At 33.4% G+C, this 14,222-nt stretch overlaps 1 pseudogene; it reads right to left on the bottom strand.

Moving 5' to 3' along the window:
- Positions 1-4,942: 4,942 nt before the first annotated feature.
- LOC128174699 (uncharacterized) lies at positions 4,943-6,041 on the bottom strand (annotated as a pseudogene).
- Between the last annotated feature and the right edge of the window lie 8,181 nt (positions 6,042-14,222).

Below are 14,222 nucleotides of genomic sequence, written 5' to 3'. Positions count from 1 at the left end.
TCAGTTGTCAATAGCATTTGCAAAGTGTGGTTGTTTTCGAGTGTCATTTTGTATCATATGCAACAAGTCATTTTGTAACATAATCTTCTCTCACGCGTCATAATAGACGGGTACATGAAAAATCAGAAAGTTTTTGGTGCGATATTTGTGAAGTTCTGAATCGAAAAGACAACTATGTTTGCACGTTAGGGTGTGCAAAGCGGAATTTAAATGTTTGTACTGCGACTACACATTCAAGTTTTCATCTCATCGCACCGCACATGTCCACATTGAGCGCAGAGATAAAGTATTTAAATGTGAAAACTGCAGCGTTAAATATGTTGATGCGAAAAAATGTCAACGACACCAGCAGACATGCAAGGTATGCTACTATATAGTTTTGATTTCTATATCTTTGTTCATGAATTTAAAATATATTTATCGCGTCTGCAGGCGCCTGCATCCGTGCCGGTGAATCAAATGGAGTGCTCACCTCCCCATCTTCCTCCGTCTCTGTAAATTATATTCTCCTTCTTACCTATAGAAAATGTATACGTACAAATTCTTTAAAATAGTTTATTTCAGTTATTTCTTTGAATTTGTAACTTACACAATGTTACTGAATCAATATGTAACCGAGCAGTCAAGCAAAACGAAGATGGTGTACTGTGTATCTGATGACTTTTTATTTTGAATATATAGAGGCATTGACCTACAAAATAATACATAATATGAGAAAACTAACAAAATGAAAGAAAATACATTAGCTATAAGTTACCACAAATACATTATACGTTTCATAAAAAATCAATTACAGTGCGTACTGTAAAGAAAGCTAACCTTTGAACTTTACAGACACAATCCAAGCATTATAACTTAAATTACAAAAATACACTTTAGTATTGACAATGCAATTAAAATAAAACCAGAGACTAAACATTTACACTGGTAAGTAAAACATAAGTTAATATGAAATTTACATACCATAAGATGCCACAGATATCAACCGGATGGTATTTTCTTGAAACTGTATACTGCTCTAACTTAATTAGAATTATAGGTAACTTATTTATACACCTAGCTTCAAAATAATTGGTTAATATTATGAACCAATGAAATTACAGATAGGAAGAACTCAATTTACTTGCGCAGTTAAACTTTGGCCGATATAATTTTAAGATTCTATTGAACAAAACGAAAGATAGAAAATACAAAACGAACTAGAGGTACTGTGAGCAAGCTCACAATTGATACCCCCCGCTAAGAAAAAAATCATAACGCGTGTAGTTTTGCTATTATAGAAAATATTGGATGAATCTTTTTCACTGACCATTTTCTAAAAATAACAACTGCTCTATTTTTTTAAACTGTTAATGCTAATAGGAGTAAACAAACTAATTTCTATCCTTTAATTCCATTTTATTTTAAGTTAACTGTTAATGCATGAGGACATTTGCATTCTTCCTTTAACAACCATGACTCAAATCAAACGAAATCCACATGTCAAGCAGCCATTTAATATTTAAACATTTTGAATTATTGGTATACTGAGCCCAATTTTTTCCGAATTTTTTTTTCCAAATAAAAATTTCATCAGGGCAGGCCATTTTCAGAGAAACGGGGATGAAAATCTAAAAATAATTTTATGTGGCCTGAGAAGAGCAAGCTTTGTGTCAAATTTTAGCTTCTAATATTTCCATTAATACAAGCAATGACACAGACAAAATTTAGCATTTTCGAAACAATGACCTGGAACTTCCTCAATTGACCTTGGGTCAAGGTCATGACACACCCTTACGTCATAAGCAATATTTGTGTGAAGTAAGAACATACAATGCTTCTCCATAAGGAAGATATGGACCGGACACAAATTTTGCATTTTTTCTGCCAGTGACCTTAACCTTGCACGAATGTCCTTGGGTCAAGGTCATGACACACCCATAGGTCATAAGCAATCTTTGTGTGAACTTCCAATATTTCTCCATAAGAAAGATATGGACCAGACACGAATTTTGCATTGTTTCTGCCAGTGACCTTGACCTTGCACCAATGACATTGGGTCAAGGTCATTACACACCCTTATGTCATAAGCAATCTTTCTGTGAAGTAAGAACTTCCAATGTCAATGTTTCTCTATAAGAAAGGTATGGACCGGACACGAATTTTGCATTTTTTCTGCCAGTGACCTTGACCTTGCACGAATGACCTTGGGTGAAGGTTATGACACACCCTTACGTCATAAGCAATCTTTGTGTGAAGTAAGAACTTCCAATGTTTCTCCATAAGAAAGATATGGACCAGACACGAATTTTGCATTTTTTCTGCCAGTGACCTTGACCTTGCACGAATGACCTTGGGTCAAGGTCATGACACACCCTTAAGTCATAAGCAATCTTTGTGTGAAGTAAGAACCTCCAATGTTTCTCAATAAGAAAGATATGGACCGGACACGAATTTTGCATTTTTTCTGCCAGTGACCTTGACCTTGCACGAATGACCTTGGGTCAAGGTCATGACACACCCTTAGGTCATAAGCAATCTTTGTGTGAAGTAAGAACTTCCAATGTTTCTCCATAAGAAAGATATGGACCGGACACGATTGCACAGACAGACGGACAGACAGACAGACAGACGGACGGACGGACAAGGTGATTCCTATATACCCCCCCAAATTTTGTTTGCGGGGGGTATAATAAATACACATAGACATATTACTCTACTATCACAAATATTTTACATGTTGTTTTATTATTTCATTGTAGAGATAAAAATCTAATGAATCATACATACCAGTCTAAACATAGGGGCTCTCGGGGTTTAGTGAATTATAATCGGCCTGGCATCTAACCAAACATCGTTAGTCGCGGAGTCTAAGTCGTGTGGAATTAGATCTTTTTTAATATTTATATTTCGTTTATTAAATACATAAAGAACTTCAGAAAAGTCAATATGTTTAAAGTTTACCATTACAAAAGGAGGTTGGAGAAATCAATAAGTCAGTCTGTTGGGTGGGCGCCTCTGCCATGTCGACGGCGGAGTGGTCTTGGTTGAGGAGCTGGCATGACTGGTGGTGGTGTGGGGGTCGAACTTGAATAGGTACATCGTGGACTCTTCTCCTCACACATAGCGTCAGAATTAACACTAAAAAAGTTTATTATTTTTAAAGTCCCTCATGACAACTGCATCAAACTCATTAAGTGACTGGGACTCGATCTCGATGTCCACCCGTCTCCTCAGACACCTTCTCTTGATCGCACAAACAATCATCACCGAAAAGACCACCACACCCGTCCCTCCCACGATAACATATATCCAAGGTTTGTCTTAATAAATCTACGATATACGTTTACATACCTGTTTATTTTTTTACGGATGGATAACCTTGTCGTGCTTGCTGTGCTCGGATTTAGCAAAGTAAACTAGGTTATGTAACCTTTGCTTTTCAATAGAATGTTAAACAATAACTCTTAGTAAGGAAAAAGCTTTATGACAGAGTAGCAGGATGTAATAGTTATGGCGGTGTTCAAAGAAAGTGTTCGGGAGGTATACTTAAAAATACATCATGAATGTAATTGAGTTAAACGCGTGTCTGCGGTGTCGGTCGAAATTTCTGAACTTAATCTGTTTATTGGATTAAAAACTGTCATTTATGCTAAAATAAAAGTCTTATGTCTTTGTCGATATTAGCCTACCGTGATGAAGAAGGAAATTACGTTGACCTAACAGGAAATCATGGTACAACAGAGTGAAGATCGTATGCTCATGGAATACGCAAGTGGTGATGGAAGCCAGAGAGGTGAAGCTTCGACTACTAAAGGCCACCTGAAGATAGGCGACAGAGACGGAAGGCAAATATTGTACAACAGAGTGAAGATGATGAGGTCATTGAATACCCAAGTGGTGATGAAACCCAAGAGGTGAAGCTTCGACAATAGCAAGGCCACGTAGAGACATGCGACAGAGAAGGAAGGGAAAATGGTACAGCAGAGTGAAGATGATGTGTTCATTGAATACCCAAGGAGGAGCTGGCGAGGACTTTTTAATTGGCCTATATTGAGGGGGTGCTGGATTTCAGTGGTGCCGGTACTGAGAAATTTCACTGCAGTGCTGTTATTTGTCCAATGATTAGATGTTCTTTACCAAACCTAGGCTAGCCTAAGCCTGGCTATATTTAGAAAGTTTTCATTTGCAAGCTGTTTAAATAGTTTAAAATAACCTCTCTATATATTTTAAGCGTAGGATAACTTGGATAACTAAGGAGGTCATTCCACCCATGGAATATATGGCCAACCCATTGACAAGAAAAAAACCTTGGCATTAAAGAGGAAAACATTTTTGTAATATGCCAAATCCGGTAGTAATATTATTTCAGTTTTTCCCCCATGTGCTGATATAGTGATCTGAGTTTAGTTATAAAGAAAAACATTGCTTGATGAGAGTGGTGTAGTAAGAATTGGTTTTCTTCATATATATTCCTTTACAAACCAAAATAAACCATATAGAAGCATTTATTATTTTAAACAGCTATGGATGTTGTCAGAGCGGCCAGAAGTTTTGAAGTCTCAAGGAGTCACTGTGACCTCAAATTTCAAGACAGAGTCCATGCGACGAATCTGAGGAAACACTGTGCCACTTAAGCTCAAGTAAGTTATGGTATTTTTGTTCCGTTTTTCTATTTTAAGTTATTATCAACAAATAAAACTGTAATTTATCTGAAAAAAAAACTGTCAGAAATAACTTTTGAAAAGTAATTGAAATTAGTTTCTTAAAAAAAAAATTCCTCGGATCAAGGTACTTTATATATTTGTTCCAAGACTCTCACAACTTTGACTTTTTCACATCTTTGAAAAGAAAATAAAGGATTTCAAAAAGTAAAGCAATTTGCAAATTGATAGGGAGAGCAATGTGTAGCACAGCTTGATAAATTACATTCAGTTAAACTTAAATTTAACAAATTTTGCTATTACGTTCTACAACTTCTACCAACTTGATTAATGTCTCTCCGGTTGTTCTTTCTAATTGTACATACATTATCTTTGATTTCAATGAGATTGCTACAATGAATGGGTTATTTTCAACTTTAATGAGGAGAGTAAAAGTATAAGCTATGAAAATTACTTCAATGTAAGTAGCCTTAAAAATCAGAAAATAATAGTAATAATATAAGCAAAATAATAAATCTAATTAATGCACTAAACATCAGCAGTTTTTTTTACAGTCTATTAGATCGGTAAGAGTAATTTTTAAAAATAAAACGAAAGGAAAAATTTAATTAAAGTAATACCTGGTAAACGAAACTGACTTGCACTACCCCCTTCAAACTTCTGCTGTGAGTCCGTGCATTCGTAAGTCTGAAATTATAGACCAATGTCAATAGATATAACAGTCTGCCTGAACTTCAAAATAACAATGTTTTATGGAGGTATTCTTTTACAATATTTCAATATCATGCTTCTAATTTAGAATTGATTTGATTTTCAAGCAATATGTTTGTCTAAATGCATTTAGTTTACAATTTTGTTTGATGAGGTATTGCGATGAGATGTGTATATCCATGTTACCTCAAACATTGTTAGGGGGTGTAGATGAGTAACATCGCTGTTTGTTGAAGTCGTTACTAGGGACTATATTCTGTACGATGTACAGCTCCCCAGCAACGACTTCCAGGTCTGTCTACCTACCCCAGAGGGTAAGAAGAGCAGATCTGCCCTCAATTGCTAACTGCAACTCTCTCCGCCTTGACCCGGTAGAAACAACACCGGTCTCCCCAATCTGAATTTGAAATCAAATATGAATACATCATGTACACTTGTACACACTCAAAAAGACATCGACGTACATTATTTATACACTTACACTTTTTACTTGCACCGGGCCAAGGCAGAGTCTCGTGCAGTTAGCCAACGAGGATGGGTCAGCCATCTTAAATATAGTCGGAGAAAAGAAATCTGTCCTTATTTTCTTCTCATCCTCTGTTAACTCAAACAGGGTGTCCATGATCTACAAAAAATATTCAAAAAAAAAAAACTACACAATATTCCTATAATTCATATAGATATTAATAGTGGGAGTGTGTATTTATACCCCCCGCAAACGAAGTTTGGGGGGTATATAGGAATCACTTTGTCCGTCTGTCCGTCCGTCTGTCTGTGCAATCGTGTCCGGTCCATATCTTTCGTATGGAGAGACATTGGAAGTTCTTACTCCACACAAAGATTGTTTATGACCTAAGGGTGTGTCATGACCTTGACCCAAGTTCATTCGGGCAAGATCAAGGTCACTGGCAGAAAAAATACAAAATTCGTGTCCGGTCCATATCTTTCTTATTGAGAAACATTGGAAGTTCTTACTTCACAAAAAGATTGCTTATGACCTAAGGGTGTGTCATGACCTTGACCCAAGGTCATTCAGGCAAGGTCAAGGTCACTGGAAGAAAAAAGACAAAAATTCGTGTCCGGTCAATATCTTTTGTATGGAGAAACATTGGAAGTTCTTACTTCACACAAAGATTGCTTAGGACCTAAGGGTGTGTCATGACCTTGACCCAAGGTCATTGAGGCAAGGTCAATGTCACTGGCAGAAAAAGTGCAAAATTTGTGTCCGGCCCATATCTTTCTTATGGAGAAACATTGAAAGTTCTTAATTCACAGATAGATTGCTTATGACCTAAGGGTGTGTCATGACCATGATCCAAGGTCATTCGGGCAAGGTCAAGGTCTTTGGGAAAATAGTGCAAAATTTGTGTCCGGTCATTAACTTTCTTATGGAGAAGCATTGAATGTTCTAACTTCACACAAATATTGCTTATGACCAACAGTTTTGAAAAAAAATAGAGCAGTTGTTATTTAAAGAAAATAGACGGTGAAATAGATTCATCCAATATTTTCTATAATTGGAAAAATACACGCATTATGATTTTTATCTTAGCGGGGGGTATCAATTGTGAGCTTGCTCACAGTACCTCTAGTTGTGTTTATTTTGATGTTTTTTGTTTAAAATATAAGGACGTAAATTAAAAACAAAACCAAAAAAAGCAACTTATGATTGACTCCGCCTTAAGTTCGATGCCAAAGGTGGGGTGTCACGTGGCATTTACGAGCCTATAATGCCTCCCCGGCTTTAGGGACTCGATAAGCGTTTTTTTTAACGTAAAAATGTTTTTGGTTGTTGTCTCCCTCTGGACAATAGCCGGAACGTAGTATTTTAAACTCCTTTAAAACTTTTCGTAACCTTACGGTATGTTCATGAAGAATACACACTCTGAGATTCGGAAATTTATAAAAATAAATGCTATGAATAAATAGAAAAAAATATTCATTTATTGATACAGTTTGGATGTAAATTATGCTTTCTCCGGCAAAAAAGTCACCAAAAGACAACACAACAATAACACGAAGAAAACACAAAGTTGTAAATTACTGATCAAACATAAACCAGACTGACCCCACGAAAATTAATGATTCCACAGTATTATATAATCAAAGGCCTGAAGGGCCACAATGGCGTCGTTGCAAGTAGAAACAGTTGGACAGTATTAAACAATATATGTTGTTTGCTTTTGTAAACAACTGGTATATATTAATATGTGAAGAGCTGAACACATATTATTATATAATGCATTAAAGTATCAAAGTTTTTGGTTCAGATTTTAAGCACTGAATACATGTGAATATGCAATCTTGTATTTTTAGCATTCTGTATTTAGAAAGCATTTTTATACCATATGAGAGGTAGAACATTGTGTTGGGGGGATAAGTCGTTAATATTTCTCTTTTGATCAGTTGGGGAACATTGTCATTGTGCATTCATGCCATTTGAGCGTTTGAAAAAGTATGTCTCAGAAATTGAGATACAAGAACTTGTAAATTCGTACAAGAATATTGGGATTGAAATCAAATTTTTTTTTACAAGTTTTTGTAATCAATGTACCGATGCAATACCAATGGCATTTTGTTTGTTTTACAATTCCTTGTAATCAATGTATTGATTTAATACCAAATAAAACAGCAAAATTTGGTGGTTCATTTTTGAGATGTCACCTTTCAAAACTTAACGGTAGATTTCCTTTACATAAATAATATGAAATTGGGAAATGAAATATGATATAGATATTTGGGAAACCTGATTGTCTTAAAATTGATTTTCTGACAAATTTGCCATATAGTAATTGACAAAAAGAATTGTTAAGTGTAAAAAGTTCTTTAATACAAGTATATAACAGAGCACATTATTCCAAATATGCAGGTTAACTACATACTGAAAATTTAAATTTTCAATAAACTCTTTACAATAACAAATGTTCTTAAGATCAAGATAAAATAAATATCAGCAGTCATAATCCTTTATATTGAATGAACTGTTCAACAATGAACCGGTTTTGGTAGTAAATACAGAATATTTTGAGATCTCATGTGGTAGCTGTTAAAATATTATTAAACTTCCTGAGGTAAAGCAATTGCACTAAAATACAACTACATACAAAATTCTCATGAAAAATTGTACAGCATGACTAGTGGAAATGGTGACAAAAGATCAGCCATTTTGAACACATAGTATATATACAGCCATTTTGAACACATAGTATATATATATATATATATATATATATATATATATATATATATATATATATATATATATATATATATATCAGCAGTCATAATCCTTTATATTGTATGAACTGTTCAACAATGAACCGGTTTTGATAGTAAATACAGAATATTTTGAGATACCATGTGGTACCTGTTAAAATATTATCAAACTTCCTGAGCTAAAACATGCACTAAAATACAACTGCATACAAAATTCTCATGAAAAATTGTAAAGCAAGACATTGGAAATGGATGACAAAAGATCAGCCATTTTGAACACAAGGTGTTTGTATAAATTGGAATGCATATTTATTATCACCAAAAACTTAGTGAAAAAAACGAAAACTAAAAAAATGGATAAATTCACAATTTTCAAATAGAAGAGACAGTCGTAACTTTCATAGTCAGTCATTTTCTATTGTTGAGCACCAAGTTAGAGATGAAGGTTAACACTACTTAATCACAACATATATCAACAAAAAGCATTGCATGGCATGACAGAAATGTTAAATTTGGCACAGTTTAATGGAGTTTGAAAGCAAGGTGGATCAATATTGTTATAATACTGTATAGTAAAAAAAACTACAATTAAAAAAATAAGAAAAAATAAATAAAAGCCAAGAACTAAGCAAAACAAAAACTGAGAAAAATTATTTACAACATGTACAACAACAATGTAAAAAAAGACTTCATCAAGAACATGGAATGCAAAATATAGTATACTCATGTGAAGTCAGCAATGTTACTTTAAAGGAATATGATTTGACATGCACGTTACATATTTGAACATATTCAGCCAAACATTTGTTAAAATGTATGGAAATGTTTACTCAATTGCTTTTACTATAACTATAATATCCACTTTTCACACAGCAAATGTTATATTTAAGTCAGTAGGATAAAAAGAAACATGTAAAACTGGATCTCAATGTAAAGATAAAGGCAAGGGTACTGGAATACTTCAAGGAAAAATGTTTACAAATAAATGAAAATTCACATAAAAAGTTGCAAACGTGATTATTTGCTTTGGTTTATATGTTTGTTTCTAAAATGTAACTACTCTAACATACAAAAAGAAAGGCATCAATGTCCTTCATGCAAAAATGAAAACATCGAACAATACATTGAAAAAAAAACAATGAATAAAAAGCAACAAACAATGCTTTTTTGTATGTTTTGCATATACATAACAAGTCAAAGATTTTTAAACAATAGAATTCCAAAGCCTTATATTGCACCAAGAATAAAGACAGATACCAGTTATGCACTATGCAAAGAATTTTGTAAATAATTAAAGCAAGAACTATTTTTTTCAACTGGCACATATGACAACAGGATTATTTTGTAATGCAATGACTGGAATTTGATCAAAGTTCTATACAATATCTATCAACTTTTGCATTTTAAAACTTTCGAGCAAAAGTTTTTTAAGTGTATGATTTATGCAACAGTTTTAGCAAATTTATGTAGTGTTTCCATGTTAACTACATAGAAAATCATGATGCTCACTCAAAAAGGAGGCCGAGTTTTGCAATAAAGAATCAGATGAAAAATATTCAATTGAACAACGTGGACTTGGAACTGACCTTCATAAACTTCATATTTCCAATTACAGCGAATGAATTTATCATGTTTGTGTATATGGAAAAACTTAGAAAGTACATACTTTTAGTTATCGCTGCATTTCAAAATAGGACATGGCCAAATTCACTGTAATTATACGTCAATGTCTGCTTTGTTATCGTGAGAAAGTCCACTACATCATTAAGATTAGACGGATGATGGTAGAACAGTCAAATCCTTAATTTCCCTTTCCTTCACAGTAATCTCTGTTGTCATTGGCAACTTCGATAAAAGAGTTGTTTCCACTTCTTCTAACTCGCATGCAAAGGCTTTTGCAAGGAGGGCAAGGGGCACTTCAAATTCTGGATAGTCCTCGTCTTCATACTCTAAAAAAAGTTTTACTTAGTAATCATTTTTTTACTTAAAATCATATTGATAAGTAATAGGTAATTACTTAACATTTACTTACAAATTTAAAACAATTACTGAACTTCATGTCAATTACTAAATAAAAATATTTTACTTACATTTACTTAATGTGTAGAAATGTTTTACTTAGTAATTCCTTTTTACTGATTATTGTTATGAAAAAAGGGACAATCATTTACTAAAAACAAAACATGATTCACGAAGTAATTTCTTTACTGATATTTGTTATTATAAGGAACTATCATATACTTAACATGATTTACTAAGTAATTCCTTTACTGATATTTGTTATGATAAAGAACTTTCATATACTTAAAGCAAAAAAAAAAGACTTACTATATAAGTATATTATGAATTATATAATTCTAAGATAGTCTCAATAAAAATTTCTATTATTACGAAAATAAGATCAACTTTAATCGCATGATGTTTCATTACATAAAAGGCAAAATGACCCCCCCCCCCCTCCAGACCCCACGTATTACGTGAACACAAACCTATCTGTTCTTTTGTTATGCTATATTCTTTTTACCTACGTTCAAATATCAGTTAACTTATATATATTGGAGTGTCCAAACTGCTTGATGTTGAATCATGAAGATTGAAGAATTGTTTCGTATGCTGTTCAGTGTTTGTTTCTATTTTTACTTTTGTTTCAATGTTAAGCTACGCGCGCGCTGATTGGTCGATCAATAGCTAGCCGCCAATTTTCACATTCGATGCTGCCATGTTGTCTGCCATCACCGAGATGGTAAAATGAATGAAAATAAGGGAATAAGGCTGTGCACAAGGTAAAAGAATGATTGTCAATGGAGTGTTTTCCTTTGGAATATCCACGGCTAAACAGAGGACGAATATAAGTGAATGAATCGAGTCTCAACACCAAAGGCCACTGCATGCACCATCTCGTGCATGATCATGAGCACGTTTTTGAAAAAGTAAGTGAAGTAATGAAAATATATTCGTTGAATGGCAGTTTAAACAGTTATTGGAATATAAAACGAAAGACTGTGATCTTTTATAATGAGTTTATACTGGCGTCGGAAGCAAATTGAAAGTGGCCGGGGGGGGGGGGCTAGACTATTCCTCAGAAAATTGAGGTAAAAAAAACCAATTCCCAAAATCATGGAAATCCTAATCCGTGCGGGAGGGGGGGGGGGGGGGGGGGGAGGAGGTATACCTGTACTTCCAAAAACAAATCTTACCTACCAAATTGTTTTTACTCATAACATGACATTCCTAATCCGTGGAGGAGGAGGGGGGAGGGGGGTGGGGGCTAGTATGCCTATGACTCCAACTTCTCAATCTTTCAAGGTAAATTTAGGAACAATTAATATTGCTGCGAGAAAAAGTAGGAGGGCTGAACCCGGCCTCTATGATGCTATGTCCCTAATGATTAGGTCTAACTTTGCAAAAAAAGTGGGGGGGGGGGGACTAAGCCCCCCCCCCCCCCCCCCCCCCCTAGTCCCCCCGGTTCCGACGCCTATGGTTTAACAGTTTAAGGCCATCCCTATGACAATGCCGGGTGTCGAACCAAGCAAAACGCTCGTTATTGACATCGTCGTGATGCATGAACAAATAATTTAAATTCAAAATTTATTTAAACAACGCCAAATTTAGTGAATTATCATTACATAGTGTAGAAGTACATTTTATATGACTTACATTTGTATTACATAAATAAAAGAATTCATGTTCTACTCACATAGTCAGAGTTAGTAGTGCAAATTTGTAGCTATATTGATTAAAAGATCAGTAGAATAAGATGGAGTAGATATATGATAGACTAACTTGTTTTTCTTAGATACTGCTTTAAATTTGAAAAAAAATTGTGCTTATATGAAATCCATTTATCTTCCCAATAGGTGTCTGCCCTGGTGACCGGGTTACACAGACCTAAAGAAAACCTTGCATGAACAACTAACTCACTGATTTTATTATCAAATGATGCAAACAAAAAAGAGTGAAGACAGAATTTGTGTAAGACTACGTAGAAAAGCATATAAACAACAGTGCTGAAGTCTGACCATTCCATTGTGGAAATTATTGTGATATTCGGCTATTTGCGTGATATTGTTTATGTGTGAAATTATATCGGAGAGCACATACAGGAGACTGTCATTAAAAAGACATCAAGAATGCCTTAAAGATTGCCTTGATTAATTGTAATATGACCAGTGACCTTGCAGGGCTTAATTGTGAACTATATGGTTTGAACTTCGCTCATTGTGAACTTTTGTCCAAGTCCATCTGTGCATGCATGTTGTGATCAAACTGCATTCAAGTTTATGAATCTGCAGCAACAAATCATCACCGATTGGTTGAGTACTATTTGTCAAATTTCATTATGGTTTGTTCATCAATTTTGTGTTTATTTTTGAAATTTATAAAATGTGCAAAATTTAAAGTTGATAATTTTAACTTGTGTCCTTTATCTCTAATTTTGCTGCAACTGTTTAAGTTAAACATCTTTGTTAATCACCAGTAGAAGTTATTTGTAAATTGATTAAAAAGCATAGTACATGTATGAGTAACTCATTATTAAATGATTATAAGTGTTTATTAATTGTTTTTATGTTGTAATATCTTAAAGTTGTTATGTTTATCTGTAAGCTTGCGGCAACTGTTTGTCGCAAATTTGCAGCAAATTTGACGTTGCATTAAAATTTTGTACAAATTAACATCATTTTATTAATTAATGGGCCTTATTTTATGATTTAAGTTGTTAAATATAAAATTATCTGGAATTATTTTAATTTCTTCCTAGGTATATCTATTTTTTCCTTTTTTTTTATTGTTTTTATATGGTTATTTATATTTCCGTGCATGTTTGAATAGCTTGATTGTTTTATACAATATTCATATAGTTGTGAGTCATTACGTATTTTGCCATGCATATCCTACAAAATGTTTAAAAATACAATGTTGAGGTATGTTATACAACTAATATTTTGGTTGTTGTGAAGGAAACGAGAGAATTTCCTTTCAAGTGTATATAAAAATGTGAAATACGATTTTTCTATCCATATTTTTTTTTTCAGTAAAATTTAAATTGCAATTATTACCAACAGATTTTCTATATACTGTAGCTTTTTTAAAGAACTTTCTTATCTGGAAAATTAAATGCAATGCTTATGATTGCTTGAAGTAATTACTGTTTTCTCTCAAGTGCACATTTGTTGTAAATCCAAGCTAGTCAAATTAGAAACCTTGTACACATAACATTTTGTTAGCCAGTTTATTTATATGTGATATGGTATTACAGATTTATTGATTTACACAGTTGTCTGGTGTTTTTTTTCCCTAAAATTTTCTTAGTTCACAGTTATCAACGAGTGCAAGGAAACAGAATTTTAGACGTTCAATTTTTAAAAACAATATTATATTTGGAGAATAATATGTCTACAACAAGTAAAAAACAAATGGGTAAACCATATTGGTATGAAATAAGTAAATTATTTAGATATAAAGATAAGTATTGCTTTTACTTAATTGTAGAATATTTTAAAATAAATGAATTTGATTACTTGAAATGAGAATTATATTGAGTAAATAAATAACAAGTATTTATATGCATTTTAGTAATTGCAAAATAGTGAATATTCTACTACAAGTAATTAAATTACTTATAACAAAATGATTTTGATTACTTAAAATAAG

Source organism: Crassostrea angulata, chromosome 2 (assembly GCF_025612915.1).
Source record: "Crassostrea angulata isolate pt1a10 chromosome 2, ASM2561291v2, whole genome shotgun sequence".
NCBI lineage: Eukaryota > Metazoa > Mollusca > Bivalvia > Ostreida > Ostreidae > Magallana > Magallana angulata.
Note: the sequence above shows the minus strand (reverse complement) of the source record. Positions and strands in the feature narration are given on the sequence as shown.